Genomic DNA, 23,543 nt, shown 5'->3' on the forward strand with positions numbered 1-23,543 from the left:
CTGATGGTTGATATTTACTTATTTATTTGTTTATTTATGAGAGAGAGAATCAGAACATTACTATGGAACACAGACCCTCGCATTAGATAGTTCAAGACTTTACCCACTATGCCACTACTCAGGGCTGAAGATTGACAGTTACTAAGGACAGCATCTTTCTCAGCCATACTCTTTACCGACAGGACTTTACTACTGATTGAGATCCTCCTCCTCCCCCTCCTCCTCCTCCTCCTCCTCCTCCTCCTCCTCCTCCTCCTAACTATCTCAGAGCATCTAAGTTTCTGAGCAGTGGTCAATGAGGTGACATTTTATGGCCAGAAGAAAGGAAACCAGTACCCTGTCTTGTGATATTTAAGTCTTGTATTCCCCTACCTATTCTTCTGTTCCTTGGTGATAGTTAAGACGGCACTGCTCTTCCATCTTAGGTGACAAGGCTTAGAAGATTGGTCTCTGGAATTATGGTCAGGTTGAAACACTCTGTGGGCCTGGGTGAGTGAATTCAGTTTGTAGACTCATCATCATCATCATTATGGAATCTTGTAGACAGTACAAGACATGATGCAAGGTGGTACATCTGGCTAAGAACATACATTGATATGCACAAGGACCCGGGTTCGAGTCCCAGGTCTCCTTCTGGAGGGGGGATGCTTCATGAGTGATGAAGCAGGTCTGTAGGTGTCTTTCTTTCTCCCTCTCTATCTCCTGCTACCCTCTCAATTTCTCTTTGCTTTGTCAAATAAAATAGGGGGGAAATTTTGCCACGAGGAGCAGTGGATTCATAAAGCCCCAGAGATAAACCAGGTGAAAAAAAAAGTGATATCCTACCATTTGTGACAACATAGATAGACAGGTATTATGCTAAGTGAGAGAAGTCAGGTGGGGCAAAAATAAACATTACATATGCTCCCTGGTGTGTAGTATAAAATGAAAACACAGCAACTCAATAAAAGGAATAATAGGTTTGGGGGTGGGGAAAATAGTATAATGGTTATACAAATAGACTTTCTTGTCTGAGGCTTCCAGGTCTCAAGTTCCCCTGCACCACTATAAGCCAGAGCTGAGCAGGGCTCTGGTAAGAAAAAAAAAAAAAAGGAGAGGGGAGGAACAGGTAGTGGTGCACCTGACACCTGGCTAAGTATACACCACATCATGCACAAAGACCCATGTTTGAACTTCCACTCCCCACCTGCAGGGGAGGAACTTCATGAGCTGTGAAGCAAGTAGTATAGGTGTGTCTCTGTCTTTCTACCTCTCTATCTCACCCTCCCCTCTCAATTTCTTTCTATTCTGTCAAATAAAGAAGAAAAAAAATAAAAAAGAAGAGAAAAGGAGGGGGGAGGGGAGAGCAGGAGAGGGGAAAGGAAGGGAGGAAAGGGAGGAGAGGAGAAGAAAATAATTTTGGGGACTATAAGATCAGCTAGTAGTCATCAGAAGGGAAAGACATGAACAGGATCCTGGAAAGGGAGAATAAATCAAAGCACAATTGATGACATGTTGCTTTTTAAGACTCACATTGGAAATGTATAATGCAATCGTATTTTAATTAAAGAGAAACAAACAAAAAGAAACTGAATGTGGTGACTAACCTATAGTCACCCTATAGTCCCTCCTTGCTTTCCTTCTTTTCTCTTTTCCCTTTCTCCCTCCCCCAGCCCTCTCTCCCATAACCCTGCTCAGCTGTGGCTGATGGTAGTGCTAGGAACTAAACCTGGAACTTTGGAGCCTTAGGCAGGAGAATCTTTTCGCGTAGCTGTTATGCTGTCTCCCTCACCCTACTTAACAAATGAAAGACACCAGAAGGCCATCCTAGAAGATTGTCACTAAAAGTCTGCATGTTTCATCATTGTATGCAAAGACTCCAGTGAGCTGACCCATGTTTTTCTTTCTTTTTAAAAATTTATTTATTTATTCATTTACTGGATAAAGATACAGAAAAATCCAGAGACGTGGGGAATATAAGGAGAAAAAAAGACACCTGCAGCCCTGGTCCACTGCTTGTGAAGCTTTCCCCCTACAGATGGGGACTGGGGTTTTGAACCCGGGTCCTTGTGCCTGGTAACATGTGTGAGCTCAACTGGTTGTGCCACTACCCAGCCCCCATAATCCAGATTTGTTCAAACAAACAGTCTAAGTTTTATTAGACTGCATCTCCACTTAAACTATTCACAAACAAACCAATTTAACCCCAGAATGAGGAAGACTGGCATATTTTGCCTCCAGTCTGCAGGTTGCCTGCCATAAAGTGTCTTTGATGTAAGGCTGGAGTCCCACACAGTATTCTCTGTGCACCAAGCAGCGAGGTCTTGCTTAGCTAACAGGAATGACAGCAGCCTCCCAGAGACACATCTGTCAGATGTCAAACCCAGCACTAACAGCAGGACCAGCTGACTTCTTACCCAAGGTGAAAACCAGAGTGCCCAAACTGCACCCCACAATGGGAATCAACAGGTACAAGGAGCAGAAGGGCTGCCACTCTGCCCACTGAGCTGATCACTGCAGCCCCCAGCCTCTAGGAGAGCAAAGAGCATCCCCAGAGTCACCCACTTTCAACCCTGAGCTAAGCACTGCTGAGGTAAACACTCAGGAAGAACAATCTGCCCAGATATGAAGTGGACAGCTTAAAGTAAATGACTTTATTAGCATTAAAATGCCCCCAAACAACACCCCATCACAGCCACTCTGGAGGGGACCCATTGTCAGCCTCCAAGACCCCAACCTTTTAATTAGGACTACAAGGTCCCCAGTAAACAGTCTTTTTTTTTTGCTAGTTTCAATTATGCACAGTGAAAAGATCTCCCCCCTTTCTTCTTGGGTTCTTTAGACTAAAATTATGCTGCTTGCTGAAGTGTAGGGAAAAATAAATAAATAAACAAAGTTTTGTTTGGATTCAGCACTTCAGAGTCTCCAGAGTCAAACACAGGATTATGCCAGAAAGTTATCTCAATGAAAATAAATAATGGGGTCTGATAATGAGTTCTGAAAATGAAAGACAACTGAAAACCTACACTTTTCTATTCTTTTCATAATTACAGAAATGGGTGCTCTCAGTCTCTCTCCCTCTCTACCTCCCCCCCCCATTCAATTTCTCTCTGTCTCTATCTAATAAGTAAATACATAGATAAAATTAAAGGAGGGGACAGGAGGCAGCACACCTGGTTAAGCACACACATCATAGTGCACATGGACCTGGGTTCAAGTCTCTGGTCCTCACCTGGAGGTGGAAAGCTTCAGGAGTGGTGAAGTACTACTGCAGATGTCTCTCTGTCTCTCTCATTTTCTACCTCCCCCTCTGCTCTCAGTTTCTCTCTGTCTCTATTCAATAAGTAAATACACAAATAATTTGTTTTTTAAATGAAGAAATGGGGGGTTGGGCAGAGCACAGCAGGTTAAGCCCACATGATACAAAGTGCAATGATGGCTCAAGGATCCCAGTTAGAGCAGCTGGCTCCACACCTACAGGGAGGTCACTTCACAGGCAGTAAAGCAGCTCAGCAGGTGTCTATCTTTCTCTCCCCATTTTTGTCTTCCCCTCCTCTCTCCATTTCTCTCTGTCCTATCCAACAACAATGACAGCAATAACAACAACAATAATAACAACAACAAGGATAAACAAGGGCAACAAAAGGGGAAAATGGCCTCCAGGAGCAGTGGATTTGAGTGCAGGCACTGAGCCCCAGCAATAACCCTGGAGGCAAAAAAAGAAAAAAAAAGAAATGTATGTATATATATATATACATATATACATATACATATGTATATATATGTGTGTGTGTGTGTCTGTAAATGTTCCGCCTATTTCCATCTGCTTTTGTGTTTCTTCAGAAATGTACACCAATATAAAGTACATGTTAAATTTTAGCTAAATAAGTTTCCAGGACTTTAAAAGCAGGATCCTGGGCCAGCAAAAACAGCTTACCTTAATAGCATGTCTCTTGCCCTGGGTGTGATCCAGGTCCAATACCCGCTACACTGGAGGTAGAGGAAGGTTCAGTTTTTGGTGTCTTCTTTCTAACTTAAAATGTTGGTCCATATAGGTAAAGCCCTTGAGATGACTAGATTGGTGAGTGTCTAAAACAATAAGTAAAGAAAGGATGGGGGAGACAGCATAATGGTTCTGCAACAGACTTTCCTGCCTGAGGTTCTGACATCACAGGTTCAAATCCGTGCACCACCATAAGCTAGAGGTAAGTCGGAGTCTAGTAAAAACAAACAAACAAATAACAGATAAAGGACCAGGCAGTGGCATACCCATTTAAGCACATAGTACTAAGCACAAGAACCCAAAAAAGGATCCAGTTTCAAGTCCCCAGATCCCCACCTGCAGGGATGAAAGCTTCACAAGCTGTGAAGCAGGTCTACAGGTCTCTATCTTTCTATCTAACTCTCCCTCCCCTCTCAGTTTCTCTCTATCCTATCTAATGATAATAATAATAATAATAATAATAATAAAATGGCTAATGGTTAACAGGAGTAGTGGATTTGTAGCACTGGCACCAAGCCCCAGTGATAATTCTGGATGCAACAATAAAAGTAAAAATAATAATTAAATAACCATGGAGGCAAAAAATAAAAATTATACAGATAGATTAAAAAAACATTATTTCTTTTTTTATTTCATTGAGGGATTAATGTTTTACAGTTGAGAGTAAATACAATAGTTTGTACATGCATAAAATTTCTCATATTTCCACACAATACAACCCCCACTAGGTCCTCTGCCATCCTGTTCCAGGACTTGAACTCCTCCCCACCCATCCACCCACCCCAGTCTTTTTTTTTTTAATAATTTTTAAAATATTTATTTATTCCCTTTTGTTACCCTTGTTATTTTATTGTTGTAGGTATTATTGTTGTTGTTATTGAATAGGACAGAGAAATGAAGGAGGGGAAGACAGAGGGGGAGAGAAAGATAGACACCTGCAGACCTGCTTCACTGCCTGTGAAGCGACTCCCCTGCAGGTGGGGAGCCAGGGGCTCAAACCGGGATCCTTACATCGGTCCTTGAGCTTTGCGCCATGTGCGTTTAACCCGCTGCGCTACCACCCGACTCCCTCACCCCAGTCTTTTACTTTGGTGCAATACACCAACTCCAGTCAAAGTTCTGTTTAGTGAAAAACATGATTTCTAATGGTGAATGAAATATTTCATATGGTGTCCTGGAAGGTGGTGCAGTGATAAAGAACTGGACTCCCCAAGCATCAGGTTCCATGTTCAATCCCTAGCATTGCATGTGCTAAAGTGCTGCTTTGCTTACCCCACAAATAAATAAAAAATATTTTAAAAATGTATAAATGATCCCCATGATTACCTCAAATTCCAGTTCAGGAATTTAATCAATATGAACATTTTGAAAGAAAAATAAAATGAGACAAATGAGGGGCTTAAAGGTTCCAGGCCCATAGCACCACAAATAGTCTAAGTGGGTCTTACCTCATGGTGCTTAGCGGCCCTCACAGGAGACTCTCCTGGTCTCTGGGGCTTGTTCTGCTGTCTCTCATGCAATTCATCATGGGAGTGATTTATTTGCCTGTCCTATAAATTAAGGAAATAAAAGTGAGAAGACAAACTAAGTTATTTCTATGCAAACTAGATAGAAAGCTTAGGAAAGAATCCAGCAAGGCAAGATTTTCTTTTTTCTTTTCTGCCAGGGACTCCCACAAGCATAATTTCACCACTCTTGGGATACTTTTATTCAGAAATTAAGGGAGAGACATCATGGCACTGGATCTTCCTTCAGGGTCGCAGCACCGCTCATGTGGTATTTAGGTTCGAACCTGTGCATATGACAAGGCACACACACACATATACATATGCACACTATCCCATTGGCTATTTCTTTGGTTCAAGGCAACATATGTGTGTGTGTGTTATTAGACAGAGACAGAAAAATTGAGAACAGGGAGGAGAGAGAGAGGGAGAGAGAGAAGAGAGACACCTGCAGCCTTACTCTATTGCTTGTGAAGTTTTTCCCCTGCAGATGGGGACCAGGGAGGGGCTTGAACCTTGTGTGTGCATATATATATATTAATTATAGATGAGAAGAGTTGAACCAGAGCATCTCTCTGGTATATGCTATGCTAGAAATCAAACTTGGAGCTCATGTTGATAAGATTTTTTTTTTTGGTCACACACCAAAAGGCTGATAGTCAACATATATAGAGAACTCACAGAGTCAGGCGATAGTGGAATGGGTTAAGCGCACATGGCACAAAGCTCAAGGACTGACACAGGGATCCGGGTTTGAACCCCCAGCTCCCCACCTGCACAGGGGTCGCTTCACGGGAGGTGAAGCAAGTCAGTAGATGTCTATCCTTCTCTCCCCTCTTTGTCTTCCTTTCCTCTCTCGATTTCTCTCTGTCTCATCCAATAACAATAACAATAGTTATAACAACAATAACAACAACAAAAATGGGGGGAAATGGCCTCCAGGAGCAGTGGATTCGTAGTGCAGGCACTGAGCCCCAGCGACAGCCCTGGAGGCAAAAAAAAAAAAAAGACCTCATGATCCCTCAGTCCCATGGGCTGCAGATGCTTCTAGAAGGTGCAGCATGGTAACACAGGGGTTCCTGGTCAGTGATAGCTGCACCTAGAAGACCATGTTCTTCAAGCACCATCTGACAGGCAAGTTTGAGAAGTACATTGCCACCCTGGGCGTGGAGGTGCGCTCCCTTGAGTTCCATACCAACAGCGGGCCCATCAAGTTCAATATGTGGGACACGGCCAGACAGAAGTTCAGGGGGTTGTGGGATGGTTACTACATGGTTACTACAGTGTGCTATTATAATGTTTGATGTGACATCAAGAGTTACATACAATTTGGAGAACCCCTTCCTCTGACTGGCTAGGAAACTGATTGGAGTTGGTTGCTATTCCTACTTTATCCCCCCCCCCAGAGGTGGTCATGGGCACAGCTTTGGCAGCACAGGATGAACAGGACTTGGAGTCGCTCAGACAACTGCTTTCCCAGACAAGGTTGATGACCTGTGAGGAGAGGAAGCTGGAGCCCAGCATCAGAAATCTAGTTTTGGGGAGTTGGCAGTAGCACAGTGGGCTAAGCAAAGCACAAGGACTGGTATAAGGATCCTGGTTCGAACCCCCTGCTCCTCACCAGCAGGGGAGTCACTTCACAGGAGGTGAAGCAGGTCTGCAGGTGTCTTTCTCTTCCAATCTCTGTCTTCCCCTCCTCTCTCCATTTCTCTGTCCTATCCAACAACGACTACATCAATAACAACAACAATAATAACTACAACAATAAAACAACAAGGGCAACAAAAGGGAAAAGAAATAAATATGAAAAAACTAAAAAAAGAAAGAAGTCTAGTTTATAGGCAACTGTCCTGTGATGTCAGTGGTGCAGCGTGTTTGCAACTTTATTATATAGCTAAGCAGAACCTGTGCTTAACCTTTCGGATGCTGAAGATGGATGGGCCTCAGAGTGAATGTGAGTTAAAATCCTTTTTTTTTTTTTTTTTTTTGGACCACATATTTAGCTGTTTTGGAATACAGCTGTTCCCTTCTTTTTAAAAAAAAATATTTTATTTATTTATTCATGAGAAGATAGAAGGAGAGAGAAAGAACCAGACATCACTGTGGCACATGTGCTGCCGGGGATCGAACTCAGGACCTCATGCTTGAGAGTCCAAAGCCTTATCACTGCACCACCTCCCAGACCACATGTTCCCTCCTTGAGTTTCAAATCTGAGACTGCTCTAGTCACATCATAATATTCAGTGGTGAGATCTTGTTTGTTACTGTCATTCCCATTCCTTTACATTTAGAATCAGAATAAAGTTGTATTTCAAAGAAATAAAATAAAGTAAAATAACTCACAAGACATTTAGAATCAGAATAAAGTTGTATTTCAGTAAAATAAAATAACTCACAAGACTCAAGAAAAGTCACAGCAACAGAAACAAACTCTATGAAAAACCGAAGAAAGGACACAGACAGAATCTTTGCCAAGGAAGATTCTAATGGCTAACAAACAAATGGGAAATTGGTAGAAGTCATTATCAGAGAAGTGGAAAGGCAATGATGAGACCATTTCCCATGTGTGAATGTGTCCCACATCAGAAAGGTCATAAGCAATGGGTGGGTGGAAGTAGAACACTGGAGGGAGAGGACTTGGGGCTGGGGAGGAGTGTTCAGTTTCTAGAACATGATGGTAGAGGAGTTAGAGTGTTATGTGGAAAACTGAGAAATGGTGTACATGGACCAATGACTATATTTTACTGTTGAATATAAACCATCAATCCCCCCAATAAGGGGGAAAATTAAAATAAATAAATAAATAAATAAAATTGCATTGATGAATTCATAAAGCATTTGTTGAACACTGTGATGAGTGCTAGACATGGACAAAAGGTAGTCTCTTTATTCAGGAAGGCTGGGATCTAGAAGAAAACCAAACATATAAACACATACTTACCACATAATAAAACTGTCAAGGAGGAGGTGTCTAGAGAACACTTTAGAGGAATAACAGGGAGAGAACTTTACTCCCATTCTGGCTGTCTTATTGAGAAAAAAATAAAAGGAACACTTCTACTAGTGGGAGTGTAAACTGTTACAACCTCTATGGCAGGCAGTTTGGAGATACCTCAGAATGTTAAAAATAAACCTGCCCTATGGTAATTCCTATCTTAGAAATCTACTCAAAGGGGAAAAAAAAAGAAATCTACTCAAGAAACAGAAAATTACCTATTGCAAGAGCTGTGTACACCTGTACATGTGGCAGCTTTGTTCTTAGTAGCCCAAATTTGGAAACAACCTAGATGTTCAATGGCAGATGAGTGACTGAGAAAGTTATGGTATACTGCCAACACTCATGTCCAGCAAGAAGCAATGACAGAAGCCAGAACCCCCACCTTCTGCACCCCATAAAGAATTTTGGTTCATACTCCCAAAGGAATAAAGAATAGGGAAGCTTCCAAAGAAGGGGATGGGACATAGAACTTTAGTGGTGGGAACTGTATGGAATTGGACCCCTCTTATCCCACAGTCTTATTAACCATTAGTAAATTACTAATAAAAAATAAATTTAAAAAAGGACTATGAAGACCTTTCATGACTCAGGTTAATGACTGAGTTTCTAAGGTCTACCATAATACCTAGTAAGGGTCACTCAAATATATCAAAATAATAAATTGATAAATTATTCAGACTAAAAAAAATCAAGTTGTGGTCTCTATACACAATGGAACAGTATTCAGCTGTAAGAAATGATGAAATCATCTTGGACTCATCTTGGATAGGACAAATTATGAAAACAAAAGGCTCAGAACAGTGATATAGAAATGTAGATAGAGTGACACATTTAGGATGTGTATGTCATCTCAGAATGTAAAATACATTTTATAGGCGATATACTATCTATATATCTAATATAAAATTTATATAGGCTGGGGATACAACATAATGTTTATGCAAAAAAAATTTTATGCCTGAGACACCAAACTTCCTAGTTTCAATCCCCAGTACCAGCATAAGCCAGAGCTGCTCAGGGCTCTGGAAAGAAAAAAAAAAAGCTTCATTTAGAACTTCTCCACAATAAACGAATTTTTTTTTCTGGCTGCTGACTTCATCCCATTTTCCCTTTCTAGTTTAATTTTGTTCTTCTATATTCTGTCACTTAACTGTGTCAATAGGCCCACCACTATCAAGTGTCCACCAATCTACAGAGCCCAAATCAAAGCTAAAGTCTTGTGGTTAAAAAAAAAAATGGAGGAAGTTAGTATAATGTTTATGCAAAAGACTTTCTTGTCAGAGGCTCCAAGGTCACAAGTTCAATCCAATCATAAACCAGGAGTTGAGCAGTGCTCTCGTAGAAAAAAAAAAAGAAAGAAAGAAAAAGAGGGAGAGAGAGATTCCAGAGACCACTGATGCCCAACTTTTTTTTTGTTTGTTTGTTTTGATCATAAAGGGATGTTGTATTTTGTCAAAGTCTTTCTCTGCATCTATTGATATGACCATGTGGTTTTTGGTCTTGCTTTTGTTGATGTGGTGGATCACATTGATTGATTTACGTATATTAAACCAACCTTGCATGCCTGGGATAAACCCCACTTGGTCATGATGAACAATTTTTTTGATATACTGCTGTATCCGGTTGGCTAGAATTTTGTTCAATATTTTCGCATCTATGTTCATCAGAGATATTGGTCTGTAGTTTTCTTTTTTGGTTGTGTCCCTGTCTGCTTTTGGTATCAGGGTGATGTTGGCTTCATAGAAGCTGGCAGGGAGTATTCCAGTGTCTTCAATCTTCTGGAAGACTTTTAAAAGTAGAGCTATTAGTTCTTCTTTGAAAGTTTTGTAGAATTCATTTGTAAAACCATCTGGTCCAGGACTTTTATTTTTGGGAAGATTTTGATAACTGTTTCAATTTCATTAGCTGTGATGGGCCTGTTCATGTTATCCACATCCTCTTTACTTAGTTTTGGAAGTTGGTAGGTATCTAGGAAATCATTCATTTCTTCCAGGTTCTCTAACTTGGTGGCATATAGTTGTTCAAGCCCCTGGTCCCTACCTGCAGGAGGAAAGCTTCACAAGTGGTGAAGCAGGGCTGTAGGTGTCTCTCTCCCTTTCTCCCTCCCCCTTCCTCTCAATATTCTGGCTATCTCTAACCAATAAATAAATAAAGATAATAATTTTTGTTCTTCAAATTCAAATGTCTTTGCCCAGCTGGGAAAGTACCTGTTTTTCCCTGAACCAGGCTTCTACCGGAGCCCCTACTCTACTGCACAGGAGCAAGCTGTGTTGCTGTGGTATTTTTCCCCCATCTCCCTTTGTCATCTGGTTTCTGCTCCCTGTGCTTTGCTGCTTTGACCACCACCTGCTATTTTTGGTTTCTATGCTAATTTTGGTTTTTACTTTTACAGTAAATCTGTTTCCTATAAGCTTCTCAAGTTCTAGATTTGTCTGTCTCCCTGGAAGGTCATGTAACTTATTTCCTTATCTTTCTCAGTTATAATAAGTAACATCTACGGGGCCTGGCAGTGACATATCTGGTAGATATGTGCTTGTTACAGTGCTCAAGTTCCTACCTGCATGGGGAAAGCTTCATAAGCAGTGAAGCAGGGCTGCAGTTCTCTCTCTCTCTCTCTCTCTCTCTCTCTCTCTCGCTCACTCTCTCTCCCTCTTCTTCTTCCTCTCCTATTCTGAATTTCTCTTTGTCTCTATCAAATAAGTAAATAAGCAAATAAATAAACACATTAAAAAATAAGTAACATGAGCTCTGTTGTCCTGCAGACTCTACATCAAGACACATCCATCCAGTCTCCTTTTGTAGAACATCAGTGGAGATGGGTTAAGGCAGTTGGAGTCGATTAAGAAATGTCTTAGTCCATAGATTTAGTTGCACTATGTACTGAGGAGTGTTGAACATTTTCAAACAGGGAAGAAAAAGTTCCATGTTATTAGCCTACTGGATTTTTTTTCCAGATGAAGATATTTACAATAGCATTTAAAATATCAACAATGAACAAGTCTCAAAGAGGAAAAATAGCTCACCTGGACAGTGCACCTACTTTGCCGTGCATATGACCTAGGCTCAAACCCGGGATTGCACTGGAGGAAGCTTCAGCGTTGTGGTGTCTTTTTCTCTATTTTCTCTTTGAAAAGAATGGCAACCCACAGCAGCAAAGTCCTGACAACAAAGGAAAAAAAAAAAACAACACCAAAAAACAAACATACAAAAACCCCTCAAATTGGGGGTAAATATTATAATGGCTATGCAAAATGACTCTCATTCTGAGGCTCCAAAGGCCCAGGTTCAATCTTTGTACCACCATCAGTCAGAGCTGAGCAAGGCTTGGGGGTGAAAAAAAAAAAACAACCCTTAAACAGAACATTCTGTTCTGCGATAGCTGCAGTCATGGTCTCTAGGTTCCCATTTTGGCATTTCCCCTTGCATAAATGTTATCTCTTCTCAGTTTATTTATAGTTCACTTAGAGCAAGAAAAGAATAATAACTCCCTAAATAAGGAGAAATACTCTGATAATTTATGTGATGCATGAAAAACATTTCTATAAAAGAGTGAAAGTGAAGAGGGTAGAATTAGTACTATAAGCTACCCTCTTCTTCCAACAACCCAATTTGTGTGTGTGTGTGTGTGTGTGTGTGTGTGGGCGCGCGCACGCATGCATATTTCCTTCAAGACCTTCCTTCAAGCGTTTTTCTTTTGTGAACCCATTCTTTCTCAATCTAATCTACTACAACCTGACACAGAAAGAGCCTAACATTCAAGGCTAGGAGGCTGCATTATACCTGATTTGGAGTGAGGCATATTTAAATTTGAATGCCAGATCTGGTACTTACAATTGTCTAAAATCAAGGTAAAATTGATCATCTGTATGAAGAAGCTACTAATACTGTGGCATCATTGTTGTAATTTTTTTTTAAAGCAAATGACTGTCTCTCAAATTTTTTTTACTTAAAATAATTATAATTTGGTAAAATATGGAGTGGAAATTGCCTGATATACTCAAAAGTGGAATATGTGCACTTAACTGGGTGCACCAATACCTGACCCCCATCCATATTTCTAAATAATGCACTAACCTAGAACACATTTACATTTTTTTTTCATTCATGGTTAGGAAAAACTAGATACCCAGCCTTCTAACACAATTGTAGACCAGGATGATTGTGTGAACCAGTTCTGCTCTATGATGCATATAGATTAAAGCATACATGAGACTTCTCTTTTCCTTTTATTTCCTTTGTTTTCTTTCCTTTGTTTCCTTTCCTTTCCTTTCCTTTGGACCAAAATTTTTTTTTTTTTTTTGCCTCCATTCACTGGGACTCGGCTTGGCCCTATGAATCCACTGATAGGAACCCATCGCTTCTGGTGGCCTTTTTTTTTTTTTTTTAATTTGTTAGGACAGAGAGAAAGTGAGAAGGAACATAGGGTAGAGAGAGAGAGAGAGAGAAAGGGAGAGAAAGAGAGACACCTGCAGACGTGCTTCAACATTTGTGAAGCGACCCGCATTGCAGGTAGGGAGGTGGAGAGGTGGGGGTGTGTGTGGCGGTGAGAAGCTGGGGAGCTGGGGAGCTGGGGCCTTGAACCGAGATCCTTATGCAGGACCTTGCACTTCATACTATGTGAGCTTAACCCAGTGCACCATCGCCTGGCCCTCTGGACCAAAATTATTTATGGGGTGCAGAAGGTGAAAAGTCTGGCTTCTGTAATTGCTTCTCTGCAGGACATGGGTATTGGCAAGTGTATTCATATTCCCAGCCTGTTTCTATCTTTCCCTAATGGAGTTGGACTCTGAAGAGGTGAAACTTAAGCTCTAACTTTTAAAGTCATGATTGACTAGCCCTGCTGTGTAGTAACCTACAGTCTTCCTAACAGATATTTATGCTGAAAGGTTTGGGTTTATTTACTCACTTTTGTTTTTGTTGTTGTTGTCAACAGGACTTCAGTGCTTTAATCAGGCTGGTCTTTAAAATTTTTTTTTACATAGAGACAAAAACAAGGACAGAGGGAGTGAGGGAAAGATATCATAACACTGAAGCTTCCTCCAGTTTGGTAAGAGCAGTACTCAAAACTGGGTTGTGGACATGACAAAGCAGGTGCACTATTCAGGTGAGCATATTTTTTGGGTCCATGCTAAAAGTGTTTTATTTATGACTCTTGGGCAACAAAACATGACTTTCTGCTGCAGTGCATGAAGATAGAACTCTCAGGGCCAGGTGGTGGCGCACCTGGTTGAGCGCACATGTTAGAATGCACAAGGGCCATGTTCAAGCTCCAATCTCCACCTGCAGGGGGAAAGCTTCACAAGTGGTGAAACCTGGCTGCAGGTGTCTCTCTCATTCCTTTTTTTTTTTTAATATTTATTTTATTTATTCCCTTTTGTTGCCCTTGTTGTTTTATTGTTTGTTGTAGTTATTATTGTCATTATTGTTGTTGGGTAGGACAGAGAGAAATGAAGAGAGGAGGGGAAGACAGAGAGGGGGAGAGAAAGATAGACACCTGCAGACCTGCTTCACCGCCTGTGAAGCGACTCCCCTGCAGGTGGGGAGCCAGGGCTTGAACCGGTGTCCTTACACTGGTCCTTGTGCTTTGCACCACCTACGCTTAACCTGCTGCGCTACAGCCCGACTCCCTCTCTCATTCTCTATCTCCTTCCTCCTCTCAATTTCTGGCTGTCTCTAGCCAGTAAATAAAGATGATTAATTTTTTTTTTTTTTTAAGAAAAGAACTCTCAAGTACATCTTCCACTCCTCCTCACTCACACCACGCAAGTCCATCTTTCTTTCTTCTTCTTTTTTTTAAAAAAATATTTATTTTATTTATTTATTCCCTTTTGTTGCCCTTGTTGTTTTATTGTTGTAGTTATTGTTGTTGTTGTCGTTGTTGGATAGGACAGAGAGAAATGGAGAGAGGAGGGGAAGACAGAGAGGAGGAGAGAAAGATAGACACCTGCAGACCTGCTTCACCGCCTGTGAAGCTACTCCCCTGCAGGTGGGGAGCCGGGGTTCGAACCGGGACCTTTATGCCGGTCCTTGTGCTTTGCGCCACCTGCGCTTAACCCGCTGCGCTACAGCCCGACTCCCTCTTCTTCTTTTTTAAGCTTTATTTTTTTGATAGAGATGGAGAGAAATTGAGAGGGAAGTGGGAGGTCGAGGGGGAGAGACAGACATACCTGCAGCCCTGCTTCACCACTCATGAAGCTTTCCCCCTGCAGGTGGGGGCCAGGGGCTTGAACCTGGGTCCTTGTGCACTGTAATGCATGAGCTTAACCAGGTGCATCACTACCTACCCCCCATCGTTCCAATAGAAGCTTATCATCAGTTTTAGCAAATTATCATTCAGCAGTTTCATTAATTTGATCATCTGAATTTTATTCACTACTGTGCCAAGTACATACAAAGACATCTGATAGTATTGTTTCCATTTGTGTGTAGTAGTATTTCCCCTCTGGAACTACTAGATACTAAATGCTTTAATTTTCTCTGTGCCTGTTGCTAGATATTTTCCATACTCTCAAGGAATTGCTCAATATAATTTTCCACAATGTTAAATTTAGTCATGGATTACCTCCCGCTCCCAGCTTGGAGAAAGACCTCTATTAAAAAGGTTCAGGTCTTCCACTCACCTTCTCTCCTGTTGGCTCCGTGTCTTCTAAGTCTGAAGATTATTTCTTTCTTGGTCCTTTTGCTTTCCCTTTCTTCCTTTCCTCCTTCCCTCCTGTCTTTCCTTCCTTTCTCCTTTCTTTCCTTCTTTTTTTTCTTCCTTTCCTCTTTCCTTCCTTTCTTTTCCATCTTTCTTTCTCTCAGTTTTTCCTCCCTCTTCCTTGTTTCTTTCTCTCTCTCTCTTTCCCCCACCCCCATTTCTGAATCTCCTGATAACCACATATTAGATCTTTTTGTGTTTGACACTGTAATTTTCTCTTTCTCATTTCATGGATGCAGTCTCTTCTTAGATATTGATCACATCATCTTTATTCTACCCACACACTGTGTTTACCTCAAAATTACTTTCAGTTACATTTCTGCTCTGGTCTATATACTTCATTTAGTAAGTTTTTCTCAAATGTCTGGTAGTCACTAACCCCATGTTTATATTTTAAGGAGCTTATTAGAAACTCTCTGTGTGAGGGAAAAACTTGTCGACAGATTTACTTTGTTAAAAATGGATTTTTTTTTTTTAGAGGAATAGCTTTCTTTTTTTCTTTCATTCTTGACCATTCTTCCCCCTTTCTTCTTCTGGAAGGGCCACATCTACATGTCATGTGCAATAAAGTGTGTACCATTTTTACACTAAATGATTTCATTATGAAATGACAATGTTGGTTACATTTTCACATGACAATGAGCGTTCATGGCTTACATGGGAGCTTGATTATACTGGCAGAGCATGGGGGATTACAGTAATTTAACAACATAGATTAAGATGTTGAATTCATCTCTCTGGTTTCAACCTGACCATCAGCTAACACTTTCAGTGATAACTGGCACTTGCTATTCTTTTTAAAAATAACTTCTCTTTCTTTCAAGATTTTATTTATTGATTGATGAGAAAACTAGAAGAAGAGAAGAAAGAACCAGACATCACCCTGGTATATGTGCTGCCAGGAATTAAAATCAAGACCTCATGCTTGAGAGTCCACTGTTTTATCCTCTGCACTACCTCCCAGACCATGACACTTAATTTTCTAGGCCTTTTTGAGGTTCAGTAGACCCTCAGAATTTACAAATATTCAGGTTCATCTTCCTCAGCTTTTGCCTGTTCAGATAACCTCACTAATATGTCCTAGGACCTCACCTTTCTAGAGCCTTACCCTACTAGGGAAGGGCTGGGAGTATGGATTCACCTGCCAGTGTCCATGTCCAGCAGAGAAACAATTACAGAAGCCAGGCCTTCCACCTTCTGCACCCCAAAAAGAATTTTGGTTCATACAGAGGGGTAAGTGTTAGGGGAAGATGACTAAAAGGCTGTGAGCCCCAATTCCACCAGAATCTGAGAGCGAAGAGGAAAAAAGGAAAGACATTCGTAATTAGTAACAGTTGTAGGTGTGAAATAAAGCAATAAAGAGAAGGCAGGTCTATAGAGAAAACTGGCAAATATATATATTATAGAAATCACAGTCAACCTCCTCTGGGAGGTGGTGTAGTGGATAAAGTATTGGACTCTCAAGCATGAGGTCCTGAGTTTTTCAATCCCTGACACGTACCAGAGTGATGTCTAGTTCTTTCTTTCTCTTTCTCCTCCTATCTTTCTCATTAATTAATAAATTAAAACTTAAAAAAGAAAAGAAATAATAATCAACCCATATCTGTGACCTTGGTAAAACTGTTAGAGCTTCCAGTGGAGGGAATGGGGACACAAAATTCTGGTGGTGGGAACTGTGTGGAATTACACCTCTATTATCTTATAATTTTATAAATCAATACTAAATCACTAATAAAAAACTTGTTTAACTAGGTCTGCAACCCTTTAAAACTTGACATTTCTGCTTGGATGATGCCGGAGTGGTATGTTTCTTCCTATGTCACTTTATAAAAGTGTTCCCCATAAAATGACAATTTTGCATCCAATACTGAATTTTTTACTCTAGAAAAATTAAGTTAATCATATAATAGGTGCTAAAGACTTTTGCTAAAATGCTAACAGGAATCAGTAATGCTCTTTTTCTTTCCTGGGCATGTAACCAAAACTTTAATTTGTTTTTTTTTTATTCCCTTTTGTTGCCCTTGTTTTACTGTTGTTGTTATTCTTATTGTTGTCATTGTTGGATAGAACAGAGAGAAATGGAGAGAGGAGGGGAAGACAGAGAGGGGGAGAGAAAGAGAGACACCTTCAGACCTGCTTCACCACTTGTGAAGCGATGCCCCTACAGGTGAGGAGCCGGGGGACTGAACCGGGATCCTTATGGCAGTCCTTACGCTTTGCGCCAGGTGCGCTTAACCCTCTGCGCTACCACCCAACTCCCTCCAAAACTTTAATTTTATAATGAGATAATTTAGTCTAAAAATGGGACTCTTTACTCACTAGCTTTTACACAAACAATTTATAGTTGTCACCTGCTGTCACCATCACATTCTAAATTGTGTAATACCTGCTGGTCTGTCATGCAACCTGTGGCAGATTTCACGCTCATTTTATCTTATTTATTTTTCATTTTATTTTTTAATGTGGTCACAGCTCCTATTTCAGACCATGGTCCACCATTTTATAAGTAAATGGCTGGAAATAAGCAAAAGTTGGAGATGGGAGTGATCAGGACAGATTAAAATCTAGTAGTTACCCCCATTATTGTTGAAACTTGTCAGAAAACTCTAAACATCCTTTAAACAGTGGCTTTCAATAACCAAGAGTGTGCGACTTCTTCTTGTCAGGATATTGTACTGGTTGCTTCAAATTCTAACATGCTTCCAGACTGTGGAGGCTCGGTTAGAAATATATACTAGGGGCTAGGTGGTGGCGCACCTGGTTGAGCACACATGCTACAATGCTCAAGGACCCAGGTTTGAGTCCCCACTTCCCACCTGCAGGGGGAAAGTTTTGCAAGTGGTGAAGCAGGGCTGCAGGTGTCTCTCTGTCTCTCTCCTTCTCTATCACCCCCTTCCCTCTTGATTTCTGGTTGTCTCTATCCAATAAGTAAATAAAGATAATAACAAAAAAAAGGTTTTTTAAAAAATGAAACACACACTAACTGCCTCACTGAATCCTGGACTCAGTAGTTATACAGTGAGTGAGTGAGTGAGTGAGTGAGTGAGTGAGTGAGTGAGTGAGTGAGTGTTTGCCTCTTATTGGTTCCTTTAGACACCACACTGTGGGAACCACTACCATACTTAGGTGTTTATGTAAAGGGCTGTTTAGAGACCGAGTCATACATTCTCATAATGGATGTAGCAGAAACTCTCAGATTTATTTACATCTCTTTGGCCAAAAGAAGCCAAATAATTGGACAAAGTAGGTGACTTTGTCCATAAGTACCTTCTCCTTCACTAATCTAACCAGTCAGCATTTAGTCATTAGGATATATCAAGCCATTTAATCAAACTTGAGTTGGAAGGTGTGAAAGAGATACAAAGGAATCCTGATAAAAACCTATTAAGGGGGGATGGTTAATCACACACATTATAGTGCACTAGGACCTGGGTTCAAGCCCTTGGTCCCCACTTGCAAAGGGAAAGCTTCACAAACAGTGAAGCAGGGCTGCAGGTGTCTCTCTGTCTCTCTCCTTCCCTATCTCTCTCTTCTCTCTAAATTTCTCTCTGTCCTATCAAATAAAATAAAGTTAAAAATAAAGTAAGTTAGGGGAGTCGGGCAGTAGCACAGCGGGTTAAGTGCAGGTGGTGCAAAGCACAAGGACCTGCGAAAGGCTCCTGATTGGAGCCCCCAGTTCCCCACCTGCAGGGAAGTCGCTTCACAAGCGGTGAAGCAGGTCTGTAGGCATCTTTCTCTCCCCCTCTGTCTTCCCCTCCTCTCTCTATTTTTCTCTGTTCTATCCAACAACGATGACAACAAAAATAACTACAACAATAAAACAACAAGGGCAACAAAGGGGAATACGTAAATAAATAATAATAATAAATAAAGTTAAGAAAATACTATCTATAAAAGGAACCATTTGTCCCTAAATGTTCAATTGTTTTTGCACAAAATAATTTGGGATAGTTATTAGAAAGATGTTCAAATAATTTAGAAAATGGCTTCAAATGAAAGATCACAGGTTGACCCACACATGTTTATCTCTGTCTGCCTCTTGAAAAGGACAACAGAGTGGGTGGGTAAGATGGCTTTCTTGGACAGTGAGCTTGCCTGGTCAAGCATGATTCACATTCTATCTAGTTTGGCCTCCAGTACACAACACTGAAGGAAGCTTCTGTGTTGTGGTCTCTCTCTCTCTCTCTTTTGCCATCAAGGTTATTGCTAGGCTTGGTGCTGGCACTATTAACCCACCCTATAGGCCACTCCCCTTCTCCCAACACACGCACTTTCTTTTTCCCCTTTCAGTTTTATTGGAGAGAAATTGAGAAGGGAGGGAGAGACTGAGAGAGAGAGAATAGATACCTGCAGCCCTGCTTCACCACTCATGGAGTTTCTCTGCTTCTGGTGGGGAATGTGGGCTTGAACCAAGTTTCTCTGCTGCTGGTGGGGAATGTGGGCTTATTCCTTACTGGTATCCCATCCCCCTCTCTTTGTCTTTCTTTCTCTTTCTATATGAAAGAAAAAAGAAGAAAGAAAAGACTGGAGTAGTACATTCCCAGTGACTACAATAAGTAAATAAGTTTTATAAAAAGGGGACTGGAGAGATAACCTACTGGTTATGCAAAAGGCCTTCATGCTTAGACCTCTGAAGTCTCAGGTTCAGGCTCATTCCCTAGCATAACCATAAACTGGAACTGAAAAAAAAAAGTGAAAAAGAAAAAGAAGAAAAAGTAACGGATGGCAGAGGAGCATAAAGGAGCATAAATAAATAAAGATAACAAAGAATTATAAAAAATATTTAAAAACCCCCACCAATGTGTCCTGGAGCTCAGCTTCCCCAGAGTCACACCCTACTAGGGAAAGAGAGAGGCAGACTGGGGGTATGGACAGACCAGTCAACGCCCATGTTCAGCGGGGAAGCAATTACAGAAGCCAGACCTTCTACCTTCTGCATCCCTCAACGACCCTGAGTCCATGCTCCCAGAGGGATAGAGAATGGGAAAGCTATCAGGGGAGGGGGTGGGTTATGGGGATTGGGTGTTGGGAATTGTGTGGAGTTGTACCCCTCCTACCTTATGCTTTTGTTCACTAATCCTTTCTTAAATAAAAAATTTAAAAAAAAATATTTAAAATAAAAAAGGAGGTTCTTCTTTGAAAGATGTATTTCCCACAGTTAGGAAAGACAGAATGAATGAAAGAGAGGAAACTGGTTTAACAGAACAGTGGCTATTACACTCTAAAGTCATTTAGAGACCAGTATAGGGAGAGTCAAATGACCCAACAAGACCCTGGGTCTTGGAGATACTAGAAAACCTTAGAGTGCAGTGTTGAAGGGAGGTTCTAGGATCTCCAGAGTGAAGGAGAAAGGAGAAGCAAGGGGCTAAGTCAATGTTTTTAGATCCTTAGGTCTCCTATCCCACTCTGTGCAGCCAAGCAATCACATTTCCAGAAGGAGAAATGAAGGAGGGGGGATATACACAAGTCAGAAAGGACAGGAGTCAGGAGCCTACAAGGAAGCAAAGAACAAGAAAAGTTTCATACTAATTAGTGAGTCTCTTACTCTCCCAGAGCTGCTCCCAAATACTCACAGCCAGATGAGTATCTCCTCAGGCAAGAGGCTGCAGATATTTTTCTTGAGAAATTTATGAGCCTAAAAGCAAAGGCTTCTAAAGCAAATTGTTTCTAAGACTTGTGAGGACTATAGTGGCTATCTTTGGGAGATGGGAGGGTGGGGACACAGAACTTTGGTGATGGGTATGTGGAACTCTACAAGGTAATTTTTAAAATTGTGTAACCCACTATTAATCACAAAATAAAGAATTAAAAAATGGGAGGGGTGCACTGGGGAGATAACATAATGGTTCTGCAAAAGACTGTTATGCTTGAGGCTCTGAAGTTCCAAGTTCAACTCCTAGCACCACCATTAGCCAGAGTTAGCAGTGCTTTCATCTGTCTGTCTCTCTCTTTCTCCTTTTCTCATTAAAATAAACAAGTAGATATTAAATAAAGAAAGGGTTCCTGGTTTCTGTTGTTTGGAATTGTCTTATGGAAGAACAAATTTTCACCGACCACCATTCAGTGAGTTCACTGGTGAACACGCATCCCCAAATCCTTCTAAAAATATTTTAATTAATTATTAACTTCCACAAGGGTTATCTATCTCCCCCTTCCCTCTCAATCTCTTGCTGTCTCTATTCTATAAATAAATAAAGATAATTTAAAAAATAAGACTAAGAGAGAGAAAGAGGGAAGGAAAACAAGACAGAGAGACACCTGCAGCCCTGCTTCACTACTTGTGAAGCTTTCCCCCGGCAGGTGGGGACCAGGGGCTTTAAACCTGGGTCCTTATGCTTGTAACATGTATGTTCAACTGGGGTGCACAACTGTCCAGCCCCTTCAACTTTAAAATTTTTTATTACCTTTATTTATTGGATAGAGACAGCCAGAAATCAAGAGGGTGATAGAGAGGGAGAGAGACAGAGAGACATGTGCAGCACTACTTCATCACTTGCAAAGCTTTCCTCCTGCAGGTGGGGACCGGGGCCTCAAACCTGGGTCCTTGCACACTGTAACATGTGTACTCAACCAAGTGTGCCACCACATTCCCCTAGCCCCTTTAATTTTAATGATAAAGAGATACAGAGAGAAACATAAAGAGAGAACAAGAAAAGAGCCCGGTAGTGGTAGACTTGGCTGAGTGCACATGTTACAATGAACAAGGACCTGGTCCCCACCTGGGGGGAAAGCTTCATGAGTGATGAAGCAGTGCTACAGATGTCTCTCTGTTTCTCTCCTTCTCTGTCTCCCCTACCCTCTCAATTTCTGGCTATCTCTGCTCAGCTCTGGCATATCTAGCACCCAGGATTGAATCTGGGACTTCTGAGCCTCAGTCAGGCATGAGAGTCTTTTTCAACCACTATGCTGTCTCCTTACTCAACTCTACCCTTTCACAGAGTGTCTTCTGTTTAATTTCATCACTCTTAACTATGAATGGAGAGTCAAAGGTCTGCTGATCTCTGATGAAAGCCTTCAATGTGATGACATTTCAGAAGACTGGAGAGCTAAGACACATAATTATGAGATATCATATAACTTTCTAAAAGATTAGGGTGGAATTGCAACTCTTAATAGCAATATTGGATGCAAGAAGATAAAAGGGGGGATTTATTTAATTTTACTAGAGCACTACTTATTTCTGGCTTATGGTGGTCTTGGGGGAATAAATTTGGGACATCAGAGCCTTGGGCATGAAGGTCTTCATGTATAATCATTATGTTTTTTCCTCCCTTGCCCAAAAGTGCAACTTGTATGACTGATGAATAAAATAATAATTTAGACTTCTCCACTTAGCCAGCCTTCTTCTAACCAAAACTCAGGGCTGAATAAAGTTATTTTTTAAGTTTTACCTCTGTAAAAGGATTTTACTAGTGATTTAATAATGATTGACAAGATTGTGGTATAAGAGGGGTACAATTCCATTCAGTTCCCACCACCAGAGTCCCATATCCCCTTCCCTCCATTGGAATTTTCCGTGCTCTTTATCCCTCTGGGAGTATAAATCAAAGATCTTTATGGTGTGCAAAAGGTGGAAGGCCTGGCTTCTGTAATTGCTTCTCTGCTGTACATGGGAAGTTTTACCTTTTTGTACTCTTTATTTCACCATTGCTAGAACAGTTGCTGTGGAAAAATGAAGTGATAAAAGAAGAAAGAGAATATTGGAAAAGTAAAGATGTTTACTGCTCTGGAAGGGAAGGAGTTTTGCAGTGGTTATGGAAAAGAACTCATCCCTACTTGAATAGGAGACAGTGGAAGACAGTGGGGACATATGGAATGTATTGATTGATTACCTGGAAGAGGAATTTGATAGTCCTTTACGGTCATATAAAAAATATCAGGAGGGGGGTGGGGAAGATAGCACAATGGTTATGCAAAATACTTTCATTCCTGAGGCTCTGAAGTCCCAGCTTCAAGACCCTTCCCTCCCCCTCTTCTCCTTCTTAATTCGGAACTGCGCACTATGGTGGTAATTAAAAAAAAAAAAAAGGAATCATATGGCTGCATAACAACTGATAAAAGGTTTCAGGAGAAAGAAAACAACCCCAGCACCTTAGCTGCCTCTGTTGTGACTGATATCTGCAATCAAGTACTCATTGAAGTGTGAAGGGGCCAAATTGGAAGAGCAGCAGAAGGGAAGCCCGGTGGTGTGTGAAAAAGCTAACTGCTACTCTAAGGCCTCAGTGGTCAAAGCCCGCTATCTAAATCAACAAGTCTAGAGATAGCAATGCAAATGATGAGGTAAATGACAAAAGTAAAGTGAGGTAAATGACAAAAGAGACAACTACAAGTGGAATGTGGCTGCCTCTGGAGAGAAGGAGA

General features: G+C 41.0%; 1 pseudogene; it reads left to right on the forward strand.

Annotated features, from left to right (window-relative positions):
• The first annotated feature begins 2,320 nt into the window (after nucleotides 1-2,320).
• LOC132541422 (GTP-binding nuclear protein Ran, testis-specific isoform-like) lies at nucleotides 2,321-6,987 on the forward strand (annotated as a pseudogene).
• The last annotated feature ends 16,556 nt before the right edge of the window (nucleotides 6,988-23,543 follow it).

The sequence above is a fragment of the Erinaceus europaeus genome, chromosome 1 (genome assembly GCF_950295315.1).
Source record: "Erinaceus europaeus chromosome 1, mEriEur2.1, whole genome shotgun sequence".
NCBI lineage: Eukaryota > Metazoa > Chordata > Mammalia > Eulipotyphla > Erinaceidae > Erinaceus > Erinaceus europaeus.